This window comes from Bidens hawaiensis, unplaced genomic scaffold, assembly GCF_021521415.1.
Source record: "Bidens hawaiensis isolate Kalapana, Puna unplaced genomic scaffold, B.hawaiensis_p1.1 tig00040628_1, whole genome shotgun sequence".
Classification (NCBI taxonomy): domain Eukaryota; kingdom Viridiplantae; phylum Streptophyta; class Magnoliopsida; order Asterales; family Asteraceae; genus Bidens; species Bidens hawaiensis.
The window spans coordinates 179,241-193,782 of NW_027497181.1; the positions used below are offsets into that span (position 1 = coordinate 179,241).

General features: G+C 38.1%; 1 pseudogene; it reads left to right on the forward strand.

The window, feature by feature from the left end:
- Positions 1-1,378: 1,378 nt before the first annotated feature.
- LOC143592245 (uncharacterized) lies at positions 1,379-3,201 on the forward strand (annotated as a pseudogene).
- The last annotated feature ends 11,341 nt before the right edge of the window (positions 3,202-14,542 follow it).

Here is a 14,542-nt window from a genome sequence, read left to right on the forward strand (position 1 = left end):
TCGTTTTGCGAAGATATTCTTTTGAATATAAACTTATAATGCCATCACAAAAGTGTTGCAAGCTTTCATGTTTTCAAACATATTCACGATTTCATCAGAGGTGACAGGAACACCCTTGTTGATTAGTTGTCGTATAGACAATAAGCAATTTTGTAGTGATGTAAAGCTTTGATTTCCACTAGCATCCACATGCATTTTAAAGTACATGAATTTTTATTCTAAATCAACAACTATTTATAAAAATAGTTATCTGTTCATTCGATATATTCTTCGATTATTTCAAAGGTGAATGTTGGATTGTCATCATTAAAGTATTGTTTCACTAGCCGGTTATGAAACTCTTGACGATCTTCTCAATTCACTAACCTATTTAAAAATAATTAATAAGTTAAAGCACCATAAATAGTAAAATAGTTAATAAGTAATAAATGAAGCATTAAAAAAATTATAAACCTTCTTGAAGATGAAATGGTGTTCTTGTTTTCGTCATGCGTAAAAGCAGTTACGCTAGTCAAAAATTTGATGTTACGCCTAGTTTTCATGGTCGGAACATGATGAATCATGCACGGACGAAAAAGAGTGAATCAGATCCATCGTATGAAAATATATTTTAATGTGAATTTTATTTTCTTCGAAGGGTTGCGAATTGAGCGAGTAATATGAAAAAATTGAGCGGAATGAGTCATAGTATAGTTTTTATTTTCTTGGAATACGTAGGTTTGTAAAATAAAAAGTGGGTTTAGGTGGCTAAGTTTATTTTAAGTAATTTTAGGTAAACTTCTATCTCAGATAGTGGATTATAATGACACATCAACAATCATTTCAAGTGACGGTCCATATCATTCAAGATGTGAATGGCCTTTCCAACTAGTCTTCATGTTATCAAGTTGTGAGGTCATAGAACTTGTTGAAGCTCTCTATATCAAATAGAGAGTTAAGAATAGGATAAAAAAAACTTGTAAATAGGTTGTAATAATAATAATAATAATAATAAGACCACCCGTAGTGGCAGCTTTGCCACCCACGTTATGGAGGAAAACGCGGGGGTACACCGCCCCCCCTGCGTTATGTATTTTTTTTAACTACGTTGTCTGTAAAACGCTAGGAATGGCACGAAGATCAAGGAGATGACCGTTGCTTGTTACCGTTGGAGAATAAAAAAAAAAATTTATTTCCTATATATTAAACCATTTCATCCCCAATCAAAACTCATCAAATTTATAAAAATTCTCTTTCAACTATATAATTCCTTATACAAAATTCACTATATATGGATCCTCCATCTATATATAAACAGTTTTTCGGGCCCGACCAACAAGCCGAGGACGTGGAGGAGGAACAGGCAGTTACGAGTGCGATTATGCTCGCGACAAAGTATATGAATTCCGTTACGAGTGCGATTAGCTCTCCACCACCCCCCGTTTCAAAAAGAGCATATATCGAACGAGATCGTACCGAAGCCAACAACCGGTTGATGGCGGATTACTTCTGCGACTCGCCGAGATACAAGAACCCGAAGACCTTTAGGCTTCGTTTTCGGATGTCTAAAAATTTATCTATGCGCATCACCAATGATTTGGAGCGTGAGTTTGATTACTTTCAGCAAAAGCCTGGCGCTTGAGGGACGCTAGGATTCACGGCTATTCAGAAGGTTACGTCAGCCGTACGCTTGCTCGCCTACGGAAACACGACCGACATCAACGATGGGTATTTAAAAATGGCCGAAAAAACAACTCAGGACACCTTGGAGTATTTTTATTACGGTACGTTTTGTTTTTTTTAAATAGTTTATCACTTGTTTACTGTGATCATTTATTTTATAAAAGTTTTATAAAATATAGGAATATTGAAACTATATGGACCACATTATTTGAGAGAGCCCAACTGTAATGATTTACAACGTCTTTACGAGGCACATACAAGGGTGCATGGTTTCCCCGGCATGATAGAGAGTGTAGATTGCATGCATTGGGAATGGGCTAATTGTCCAACTGCATGGCAAGGTCAATTCACACGAGGTGACCAAAAGGGACCAACGGTCAGCCTTCAAGCGATCGCTTCATACGACCTTTGGATTTGGTCGGCATACTTTGGTGTTCCCGGTTCCAACGATGACATAACCGTCTTAGAGCAGTCTCCTGTGATGGAGAGTTACATATCTGGGACCGTTCCCGTCGCTTCGTTTTGGTCTAACGATAACTTCTACCATCATGGTTACTATCTGGGTGATGGAATATATCCAGAGTTCGCGATAATCCTTAAAACATTCAAAGACCCGATGGATGAAAAAAGACAGTATTTTAAGAAAGTGCAAGAGTCTGTGAGAAAGGATATCGAGAGGTGTTTTGGTGTTCTTCAACAACGATGACATTATGTTAAAAATCCTTGTCGTCTGTGGTCTTTCGAAAGAATGATATGTGCTATGTATGCGTGTATCATAATGCATAACATGATCATTGAGGACGAGGGAAGAGAAATATGTCCAACTTCCATACCGGACCCGGATCCACCACGGACTCCGGCAAGTATGGAGCAACGACTCAAAAACTCGGATTCTGTGCGGTTAAGAGAGATACATAACGCACTAAAGGAGGATTTGGTCCAACATCTTTGGATGTATCGGCCTCTGCCTGGTGAAAACGATGATCAAAACGAGGGAAACAATGAAGACGATGATGAAGACAACGACGACGATGGCGAAGACAATGAAAACGATGATGAAGATGACGAGGACGAGGACGACGAAGAGGGCGAAGACGTCGACGATAACAACAACGACGAATTGTTTTTTTTTTTTTATTTTCATGTAAAATTTATTTAATAAAATATTATTGTTATTTGATTATTCTTATTAAAAAATTAAAAAAAAAACAAAACGTGTAAAAGTGACTGGGCGCCACGTGGCGCATAATGTCTGGGGGTGGAGAGTTATGACTACAGCCTGTTTTTGTAAAAAACCATAACTCTTACTGGGCGCCACGTGGCGCATAATGCCTGGATGTGGAGAGTTATGACTACACATGGTCTAATAATAATAATAATAATAATAAGATTAAAAATCATAAATTAATGATAACATTCGCAACAATTATAATTGTTAGGGCACATATTTTTGTACTGAGAATATGTTATCCTTATGTGAATTTTGGATAAGTTATTCTTAAGATATGTTCCAGGTTACGCAGAATGAATGATCCTTAGTACTAATGGTTCACTAACGGTTGTATCTTTTTGTATGGTGTTGTATTTAACATGTATAACAACTAAGAGACCAAGTCTACCCACTAATTCGCAGTTCAATGGAAATATCACGTGGTCAAAGTGGTTGCAACGTTACTATGAAGTAGTGGCGGATTTATAGGGATGTTAGTTAACATATTTTTTTGTATTTATAATGAGTTATATCAGTTTAGGTTACACACATAATTCTGATAGTATACTCGCATAGATTATTCTAGTTAGAATTACTCACACTTAGCTTTATTATACTCACCGATCATAAGCTCCACCATTGTAATATCTTAGTTTCTTGATTAACATAGTGGTGATCGACATTTGTCATCACTCGGGGTTTTTGTCCGACTTTTCCTTGTAACAAGTCTTTGTGTTTGTATATATTTTAGCTACATATTCATTGTTATTATACAAGCACTCTACCTCAGAAAACCGATTTGGTTACATTAACCTTAAAACCGATTTTTAACCAAAACAATTTGGCGACCACCGTGGGGCAAGTGGTGCTTTAATCCAGAAGATTTCCCATCAATTTTCAATATTTTCAACCTATACCATTACCAATGGCCTCTCAATAAACCTCTGCTTCAACTACCATGCCTTCATCACTTTCTCTCTCATCAAAGGCTTCATTGCCAATGCATCCTCCACCTGCTGGAGTACAGAGGGCCAACGCTGCTGGGAGCAATATGCAAACTCCAGTCTTCCAAGGTTCAAAGTCCAGTACTGCCACTTCTGTGGTAAAACCTAAAAATGATGTTTATGCTATGTTTTCCCAGGTTAAGGCGTACATGGAGCAGCAGAACAAGAACAACCAGAAGATACTACGCGAAATTGAAGATCTAAAGAAGACAAAGAGGCCAGTGGAGGATCAGAATCCCTTGATGACGAGGATGCTGGATTTCGCCACTTCAGGATCCACAACTCAAAATGCTCAAGGATCCTCCATGCTTCAGCAAGAATCATCCTTCTTCCAACCATGATCTTCTATCCTTCAACTAGGATCCATGGGTCAGCACACTCAAGGATCCTCGATCTTTCAACAAGGATCATCAATCCTTAAACCAGGATCCATGGGTCATCACACTCAAGGATCCTCGATCTTTCAGCAAGGATCATAAATTCTTCAAACGGGATCCATGAGTTAGCACACTCAAGGATCCCAGATCTTTCACAAACTATCATCCATCCTTCAGCCAGGATACTCCGGATGGTTTCATCAAGGATCCTTCAACTATCGCCTCAAGGATCCTTCGTGCAGAGTCAAGGATTCTCGGGACTTCAACATCAAAGGTCATCGGAAGTTCATGAGGGAGACTTGATCTGTGACACTCGTCAATTTCAGGTTAACTCCGTTAATCCGAACTCCGTTAATTCAAACTTAAGATCACACGAACTGTAACGCATATGACATTACATTTAAATTAGGGTTTAAATGAAGCATGACAATCACTACACAAGTAGTCTTTAGGAATTTCACCGAAACACACACGAGTCGAATCAAACCGTTGGTGAACAAACGATAAATATTATAAACAAGTACTTGGTATAATTACGTGTTACGTTTATATGTGTACATTTGTGCTTGTATGTATAACATCATATTATGGATGTAATTGACTAATGGGTAACTGAACTAGAAGTTTAGGGTGCAATGTGTAACTTGTAATATATTTAACTAATTATATAAACAACTTATTATTAAACCCTAACCCTTTCTCCCTCCCTCCCTCTTGATCGACGGCTGCCCCCCCCTCTCCTCTTGTCGACCGCAAGCACACACCACACACACATACAAGTATTATTCAAGCTTGGATTGAAGGATTAAAGTGCTAACTAGGTAATTAAACACTTCTTTAATCCATTCTATTAACTTGGTTGCATGGTTTAACATGATAATCATAAACCCTAAGTGTATTATATATGTTGTTTGTTGATGAATTAGGGTTACATGCATGATTTTTAGTCATAGGTTAATTGTATGTTGAGTTTTGATGAAAACTGATGCTGGACAGATTCTTGAATTCGTGTTTAAACGGCTGTAAATCGATGTTAATATTGTATTTGGACGTGATTATTGATTCTATGATGTAGTAGGTCGAGTCTAGTTTCTAAAAAGTCTGAACTTGTATTTTTGGACTTATAAAAGTTAGTTTTTATTATTTTACAAATTTGTTGTGCAAGTCTGATTCAGGAAGCCTGCTGGAGGCTGTTTTACGATTAAGATATCTCATAAATGACAAGACTGGGGTTGATTCCACTTCTGGAAGTTAATATTTTGAGTTAGAAATCTAACCCAGTTGGTCTTGCATTAATTGGATTTTCCATATAACGGGAATAACAAATAACATTCTGTTGTGCATGATAATGACTGCTGTGTGTTTACTGCGATGTTTTGATCATTGTGAGAAAACCGTATATGATAAAAATATAATAAAAATATTTTTAGAAACCTAACTCAAGTGTTCTTCTGTGATGATATTTGGTGATTTATTGGACGTGTATTGATTTACTAAATAGAGTAATCTTGTCGAGTGAAAATCTGCCTGGATAAAATAGCTGCTGAATTACTTAAGTTAACATGAAAAGTGCATAGTTGATCGATGTTTGGTATGTGTATGACTTAATTTACCTTGTGGGAGTTAGTTTAATAGTAATGTACAATAGTAACACTCGACACAATATTTGTTCACGCATGTAGCTTATCACCAACGTGTTTTTCGAGTCGCACTTATTTCACAAACGAAAAACGAAACGTATCTCATGCATAAGTTTTATGTGATGAGTCTAGGGACTCACTTGTAGTATAAATACTTAGAAAATATCATTTTTGTTTTAGAGAACTAGTGAGGATTTTCTATGACGCACACCTCTCTCGGATTCTTTTTGTTATCTTCATAAACAGTGAGTTTCACGGCCTCTTTTACTCTTTTTAAACGCTTTTATTAGGGGGGAGATAACATACTCCACTCTTTAGATTTTGGTATTATTTATATATCAATTGTAAGACTAAGTGGCAAACAAACCAACCAAAGTCCTGCATAACATCGAACCGATATTTGGATAATAGCGAGTCACTGTTGAGTAGTACTACTGGGTTTGACAAACCCCACCCAACTCTAAGCTCGACTGTAGGTCGAGTGGGTGTAATCTTGGCTAACACATTACCATGGTCGTGGTTGACATGGTGGCAAGGCAATTGATAAACAGTCGGCTTCGGTGTCGAACACTTAGTAACGCATGCATGATAGGTTAGCTACCTATTGATATATAATTTAGTTAACAATATCTGGTAACGCAAACGGAAACGCAAACGCTTTAATTTATTTGTATAAACTTGTGAACTCACCAACCTTTGTGTTGACACTTTTAGTATGTTATTCTCAGGTAGCCGAGACGGGCGCGCGGTATAGGACATGCATTCGCTAAACACCATTGATTTAAAATCTTTTTTAATTTTTATCTTGATAACTTGGGGTTTTAAGTCGTCCTGTGTGGCGCAACTTTTTGGTTTATAATTTACGCTTCCGCATTTCATTTAAGACTTAATGTCTTGTTAGTTTTGAAAACTTTAAATATGGTGTTTGATTATAACTAATTATTCCGATCCTGTTAGTTCACACCCTCTGACGGTAAAACTCCGTTAGTGGATTTTGAGGGTGTGACATCATCCCTATACAGACCATTGCTTCCGGTGGACCAACTATCGTAGCTGATGCTTCTTATCCTGGATACTCTTTTGGAATACCAACATTTAATCAACAAAGAGGTAGCCTTTATAATCATATATCTTTAGACACTAACCTTTGTTCTACACAGGATACATGTATCAATCAAGCCATGGCCAAGGAATTACAGAAACTGAAGGATATGATATCCGGTATTCTAGGAGTGGTTCGATCCATTCCTGAAATTCCAGAAGGAAGTCATAAGCTATGAAGGTTTTCTCCACCGATATGTGATGCTGAAATCCTGAAACTCTTTCAAACCCCAACATGAAGGTTTACGATGGCTTAACGATCAAGAGGAACATGTGGCTCAATATAGTGAAAGAATGGAAATCAATCCCATTCTAGAAAGACTTAAAAAAGCCTGCTTGTGCAAAGGTTTTGGATCCACATTAACTGGATCTACTCTCAAGTGGCTGCTAACTCTTCCTCCTTATTCAGTTACATCATTTTCTCACTTAGTTAATTTGTTCAATAGCCAATATTCTTGTAGTAGAAAATTTAAGAAATTTACTAGTGATTTATACCGTGTTGTCCAACCTCGTGATGAATCCGTAAGGGATTTTGTTACCAATTTTGGAAGGGAGGCCTTGGAAATCCCAAATCTTGACATGGCTATGGCTGCTGAGGCATTCAAGATGAGGTTGCAAAAGGGCTCCCCATTTTATGATGATCTTTCTATGACCCCATGCAGCATATGAAGTCAGGAATAGGGCGCTTAGATTAATCAGACTTGAGGACGATAAAAGGGTCCAAGAAAGGTTCGGTACTTCAACAAAACAAAATTCACCCGATAAGAAACAAGGATCCTCCAATAGAACAACAAATCCAAGCCATATTCAAAGTTCAACAACCAAAATGTCCACGCTTTCGAAAAACATGACGATGATGAAGATTATCCTATAATATACGAGTATTGCTTTTCCGTTGATACTCATGGTTTAATATGTGCCATGAGAGATCTTGGAGAAAAAGCTAGGTGACCGCAGAGGAATGAGAGGTCAACTACCTTCATGGATAAGTCCAAATGGTATGCATTCCACGAAGACTTTGGCAACATAACTGATGATTGTATCGGTCTAAGAAGAGAAATCGGATATCTTCTTAGCAAGGCTCACTTCAAATAGCTTATGGGAAGAAAGAAATCGAGGATCCAGGATCCTAAAGATATTCCACAGAAAGCTGCTACACTACCACCTAATGCACATATTATAAACTTTATCTCCGGGGGTTTGGACATCTGTGGAACCTCATTCTCCTCGGCGAAATGACATGCTAAAGAAACTAAATTGGAGAATAGTGAAAGGCCCATCATGACGAAAACTTTAACCAATCAAAGGGTAATAACCTTTGACAAAAAGGATCACATGCATCTCCAGGATCCTCACCACGACGGTTTGAGTATTACTTTATTTATTGTTAACCATTATGTTCGCAGGATCCTCGTAGATGATGGGAGTTCAGTGAACATCATTCAGGCCGATGTACTCAAGAAAATGAACATCCCTGAAACAAAAATCACACCAAGATCTTCTGTCCTCGTTGGTTTTAGTGGAGAAACCAAAAACACATTAGGAGACATCAAGCTCCCTACTTACTTTGAGGGATCAATTCTTTTAAGAATTTTTGTGTTATAGATAACTTGTCATGTTGTAATGTGATTCTTAGCAGGCCCTGGATACGTGAGATGAAAGCAGTAGCCTCCACCTACCATATATGTATCAATCTTCCAACCCCATGGAGAGTAGTGAAGAGAGGAAGTGACCAAACGAAGGTAAGGAACTACAATACTTCCTCTATGAAGCCAGCTACGAAGCAGACCATCAAATAGCAATCAAAGTGCAATTCAAGAGAGGTGCTGGAGCCCGGGAAAAAGATTTAAAAGAAGTATCCTTGGACCCAAAGGATCCAGATGTAAAGGTGTATATAGGATCCAATATCCTCAGCAACATTGAAGAGGATCTGGTATCCTTCCCTAAACAAAGGAAGTCCACCTTTGCCTTCAAACACTATGATATAACAAGTATATCTAAAACAATTATTACATATAAGTTCGGGATATATACTTCTATCAGGCCTGTCCACCTGAAACGGAGGAAGTTTGCGCCTGAAAGAAATATCATTATCCAGGAAGAAGTCAAAAAACTTCTCAAAGCAGGTATGATAAGAGAGGTAAATTATCCAAGATGGTTAGCCAATGTAGTGGAAGTTTCGAAGAAAAATGGAAAGTGGAGGGTGTGTGTCGATTTTACTGTTTTAAACAAGGCATGTCCCAAGGATCCTTTCCCCTTACCACACATTGACTCCATGGTGGATGCAACGGCAGGACATGAAATGCTCACTTTTATGGATGCTTCCTCTAGATTTCAACAATTTTAGATGGAACGATCTGATCAAGAGGATTCAACATTCATGACTTTTACCTGCATATATTGTGATATTGCTACGCCGTTTGAACTAAGAAATGCAGGGAAAACATACCAAAGATTAGTGAACATGATGTTCAAGGATCAACTAGGAAAGACCATGGAAGTCTACATAGATGACATGGTAGTGAAGTCAAAGAAAGCTGAGGATCACCTCAAAGATATGGAAGAAGCATTCAACATCCTGGATCAGTACAATATGAAGCTGAACCCATCAAAGTTCCATTTTGGCGTCAAGGCTGGAATATTCCTAGTATACATGGTGACTAAGATGGGCATAGAAACAAGACCTGAGCATATTGAAGTCATCATCAATTTAAAGTCTCCGGTGAAAGCTAAAGACATTCAAAGACTAACGGGAAGGATATCTGCCCTGAACAGATTTATTTCAAGATCCTCAGAGAAGTGTAAAGACTTCTTCGATATGTTGAGTAAGAATAAGAAATTCGAATGCATTCAAAATCATGAAGATGGGTTGAAGGATCTTAAGGATTATCTATCCTCATCACTAGCCTTAATGAAAACCGATAGATGGTGAACCATTGTCCCTATACTTATCCATTTCAGGTAATGCGGTCAATGTTGTTTTAGCCCAGGATCACGGAGGTCAACAGCATCCGGTATATTATGTAAGTAAAATCCTCTTAGACGCACACGTAAGCTATTCTCATATTGAGAAACTAATTCTTTCTTTAGTTATGGCCTCAACTAAATTGAGACATTATTTTGAAACACATAATATTATTGTAAGGACTAACTATCCTGTTAAGAATGTGCTTAGAAAACCAGAAATGTCAGATAGAATGGCCAAGTGGGTTGTGATTGTGAAACTGAGTGTATATGATATTCAGTATGAGCCCAAAACAACCATTAAATCACCAGCGCTTGTAGACTTTGTGGCTGATTTCAGTAGTGACATGCAAAAGGAAGCTGATCTAGAGGTCCAACAACTAGAAGTAACTAAGGATACTTGGATCCTCGTCATAAATGGAGCATCCAATGTAAGAGGAACATGATTGGGGATACTACTAAAATCGCCACAGGGGGACATAATACCCCAGTCCATATCATGTGAATTTCAATCTACCAACAATGAGGTAGAATACAAAGCACTTATTGCAGGTTTATAGTTAGCTAAACAAATGAGGATCAGGTATCTTTAGGTTTATATAGAATCTTTTCTTATAACTAACCACTTTAAAAATTCTTACATCGTGAAAGGTGAAAATATAATTAAATATTTTGAAATTGTGAAGGAATTAGCAAAATCCTTCGAGATGTTTAGTATTATTCAGGTATCGATAGAAGAAAATTCCGGGGGAGATGCCTTAGCAAACTTAGCGTCATCCTTGAAGATCTCAGATAATATAAATATACCTATCATTCACATATTGTCTCCAACAATTGGGGAACATGAAGCAATGGAGGTAACAATATATTGTTTAGAAGAACTTAAGGATCCTTCATCCTCTCCAAAATTAAGATCCTGAATCCTTCCAGCCAAGAAATTCCTCCAAGATGGAGAAATCCCTACAGAGGAAAATCCCAAAGCTTTCAGAATAAAGGTAGCACAATTCATTATTTTACAATATATTATATACATAATATCTCTTGCAGGTCCCTACTTGAGGTTCATTGAGGATCCTGAAATACAAGAGGTGCTTCAAGACTTCCACGAAGGTGATTGCGGCAACCACATAGGAGGAAGAGCTCTATTCTCTAGGATACTCAGGACAAGATTATTTCTGGCCAACAATGAAGAAGGATGTCGTGGAGTATTCAAGGAAGTGTGATGCTTGTCAAAGTCATGGCAACATTCTTCATCAGCCAGTAGAACTTATGTATCATGTATCCTCTTCAAGGCCTTTCATGAAATGGGGAATGAATATTGTAGGCAAGCTACCCAAGGCACCAGGTGGAAAGGTCTTTATGCTTGCTATGACAGATTACTTCTTCAATTGGATTGAAGCAGAAGCATGTGTTCAAGTCCGTGAAAGGTAAGTTATATCCTTCATTAAAAGAAATATTATAACTAGATTTGGTATCCTTTCTAAATATGTTTGTGATAATGGATCCTAATTTATTGGGAAAATAACTACTAACTTTTGTGACAGTTGGGGCATTAAGATAACCACTTCTACACGAGTTCATCCTCAAGCCAATGGTCAAGCAGATTCAAGCAACAAAATTATCATCAACAACTTGAAGAAGAAGCTAGGATCCAAGAAAGGAAAGTGGGTTGAGGAGCTTCCTTATGTTCTTTGGGCTGATAGAAAAACACCCAAGAATGCAACTGGTCAAACACCCTTTTAGTTGGTGTTTGGAGCAGAAGCTGTGATTCCTACAGAAATGATGGTTCCTACTTCTAGAACAAGCATCCGTGAACCTCAGGCCAACGGTGAAAGTCTTATCTAGGATCTAGATACTGTTGATGAGCTTAGAGACTTAGCAAAGGTTAGAATGGTTGCATATCAACAAAGATATATGGGGCATATTACAAGAACATCAGGATCCAAAGATTTCAAGAAGAAGATTTGGTCCAAAGGAAGGCATACCAAAATACAATTAATCCCGCAGATAGAAAGCTTGCACCTAAGTGGGAAGGGCCCTACTTGATTGAATCAGAAGCAGGAAAGTGGGCATACCGTCTACTTACCATGGAAGGTGACCGACTACCAAGAGCCTAGAATGCTATCCATCTTAAGAAATAATTTGTTTAATTAGGATCAAGGTTCCTAAAGTTGGTAAAATCTTATCTTATAATTTATTCATTTCAGGTTTATATTACTAACCAAATGAAACTATATTCTTAACATTTATCTTTTCTAAGATTTAAGTAACAATGCAGATATCAGCAAGAAATTCAATGGTTAAGAGGTTGGCCACCTCTCTCACATGCTTAAGGTATATCAATATCTCTCTGGTCTAATCCCACGATTAAGGTGTAATCCCTGATGATCATACCATCTAAGGTTTAAAGGTTTTCACCTTTCTCACGAATTAGAGTTTATACACTCTCGCCTATAGCACACACTATCCAAAGTATAGTTCAGGGCAATGGGACCAATACATGCTTAGTGGCTAACAATTTCATTGCTTTTGGCTATATGGAGGATCCTACGAATTAATAGTAGACGTACCATACACAAGGTTTTGGCGTTTTCACGTCAGTTACATTTGGGCTAAATCCCAGTTGGGGCGAGTCTCCAGTTTAACATCCGTATATTTGGGCTTTATTAGGGCACATATTTTTGTGCTGAGGATATATTATCCTTATGTGACTTGTGGATCAGGTTTACTTAGGATATGTTCTAGGCTACGCAGGATAAAGGATCCTCAGTACTTGTTGTTCACTAACGATGGTATTCTTTGAATAATGTTGTAGTTAACAGGTATAATGGCTAAGAGACTCATTATACCTATTTATTCGCAAGTCCATGGAGTTTAGCACGTGGTCAAAGAGCTGCAACGTAGCATGGAGATAATGGCGGATTTGTAAGGAAATTAGCATATTATTTTTTATATATTAATAGAGCTATGATCGGCCTAGGTAACACACAACATACACACTCTAGTTCGCAGATATTGTTCTCGCTACATTACTTACACTTAGAAATCATTGTATTCGCCGATTTTTAGCTCCACCATTGTAACCTTACTTTTCTTTTATTAATATAGTGGTGATAGACGATTTGTCATCACTCGGGGTTTTTGTGCCGGCGATCCTATCACGATCAAGGGATTTTCCTCATAACAAATCTCTGTGTTCTTATTCATATTTACTACATATTCATCATTGTTATACAAACACTATAACTCACTAAACAAATTTGGTTACATTATTCTCAAACCTATTTTTGACCAAAACAATTTGGCTCCCACCATGGGGCAAGTGGTGCTTTAATCCAGAAGATTTCTCATCAATTTTCAACCTTTTTAACCTACATCATTACCAATGGCCTCTCAACAAACCTCTGCTTCAACTACCCTGCTTCATCACTTTCTCTCTCATCAAGAACCTCATTGCCAATGCTTCCTCCACCCGCACAAGTACAAAGGACTAACGCTGCTGTGAGCAAGATGCAAACTCCTGTCTTCCAAGGCTCATAGTCCACTGCTTCCACTTCTGTGGTAACTTCTAACAATGATGTTTCTGCTATGTTTTCACAAGTTAAGGCGTATATGGAGCAGTAGAATAGGACCAACCAGAAGATCCTACACGAAATTGAAGATCTCAAAAAGACAAAGAGGCCAGTGGAGGATCAGACTCCCCTGATGCCTAGGATGCTGGATTTCACCACTCCAGGATCCATGGCTCAATATGTTCAAGGATCCTCCATTCTTCAGCTAGGATCTTCTATCCTTCAACCAGGATCCATGGGTCAGCAAGCTTAAGGATCCTCGTTCCTTCAGCAAGGATCATCCATACTTCAACCAGCGTCCATGGGTCAGCAAGCTCAAGGATCCTCGTTCCTTCAGCTAGGATCCTTTGGATTGTTTCATCAAGGATCCTTCAACTTTCAACCTCAAGGATCCTTCATGCAGAATCAAGGATCCTCGAGGCTTCAACAACAAAGGTTATCAGAAGTTCATGAGGGAGACTTCATCCCTATGCATACGATTGCAACTGGTGGACCAACTATCATAGCTGTTGCTTCTCATCCTGGATACTCTTCAGGGATGTTGACATTTAGTCAAAAAAGAGGTAAACTCTATAATCATATATCTTTAGACACTAACCTTGGTTCTACGCATGATACATGTATCAATCAAGCCATGGCCAAGGAATTACAGAAACTGAAGGTTATGATATCCGGTGTTCCAGGAGTGGTTCGACCCATTCTTGAAATTCCAAGGAAGTCATAAGCTATCAAGGTTTTCTCCACCAATATGTGATGCTGAAATCCTGAAACTCTTTCAAACCCTAACATGAAGGTTTATGATGGCTTAACCGATCCAGAGGAGCATGTGGCTCAGTACAGGGAGAGAATGGAAATCAATCCCATTCCGGAAAGGCTTAAAGAATCCTGCCCGTGTAAAGGTTTTGGATCCACATTAACTGGATCTGCACTCAAATAGCTGCTAAGTCTTCCTCCCTACCCTATTACTTTATTTTCACACTTAGTTAATTTATTCAATAGCCAATTTTCTTGT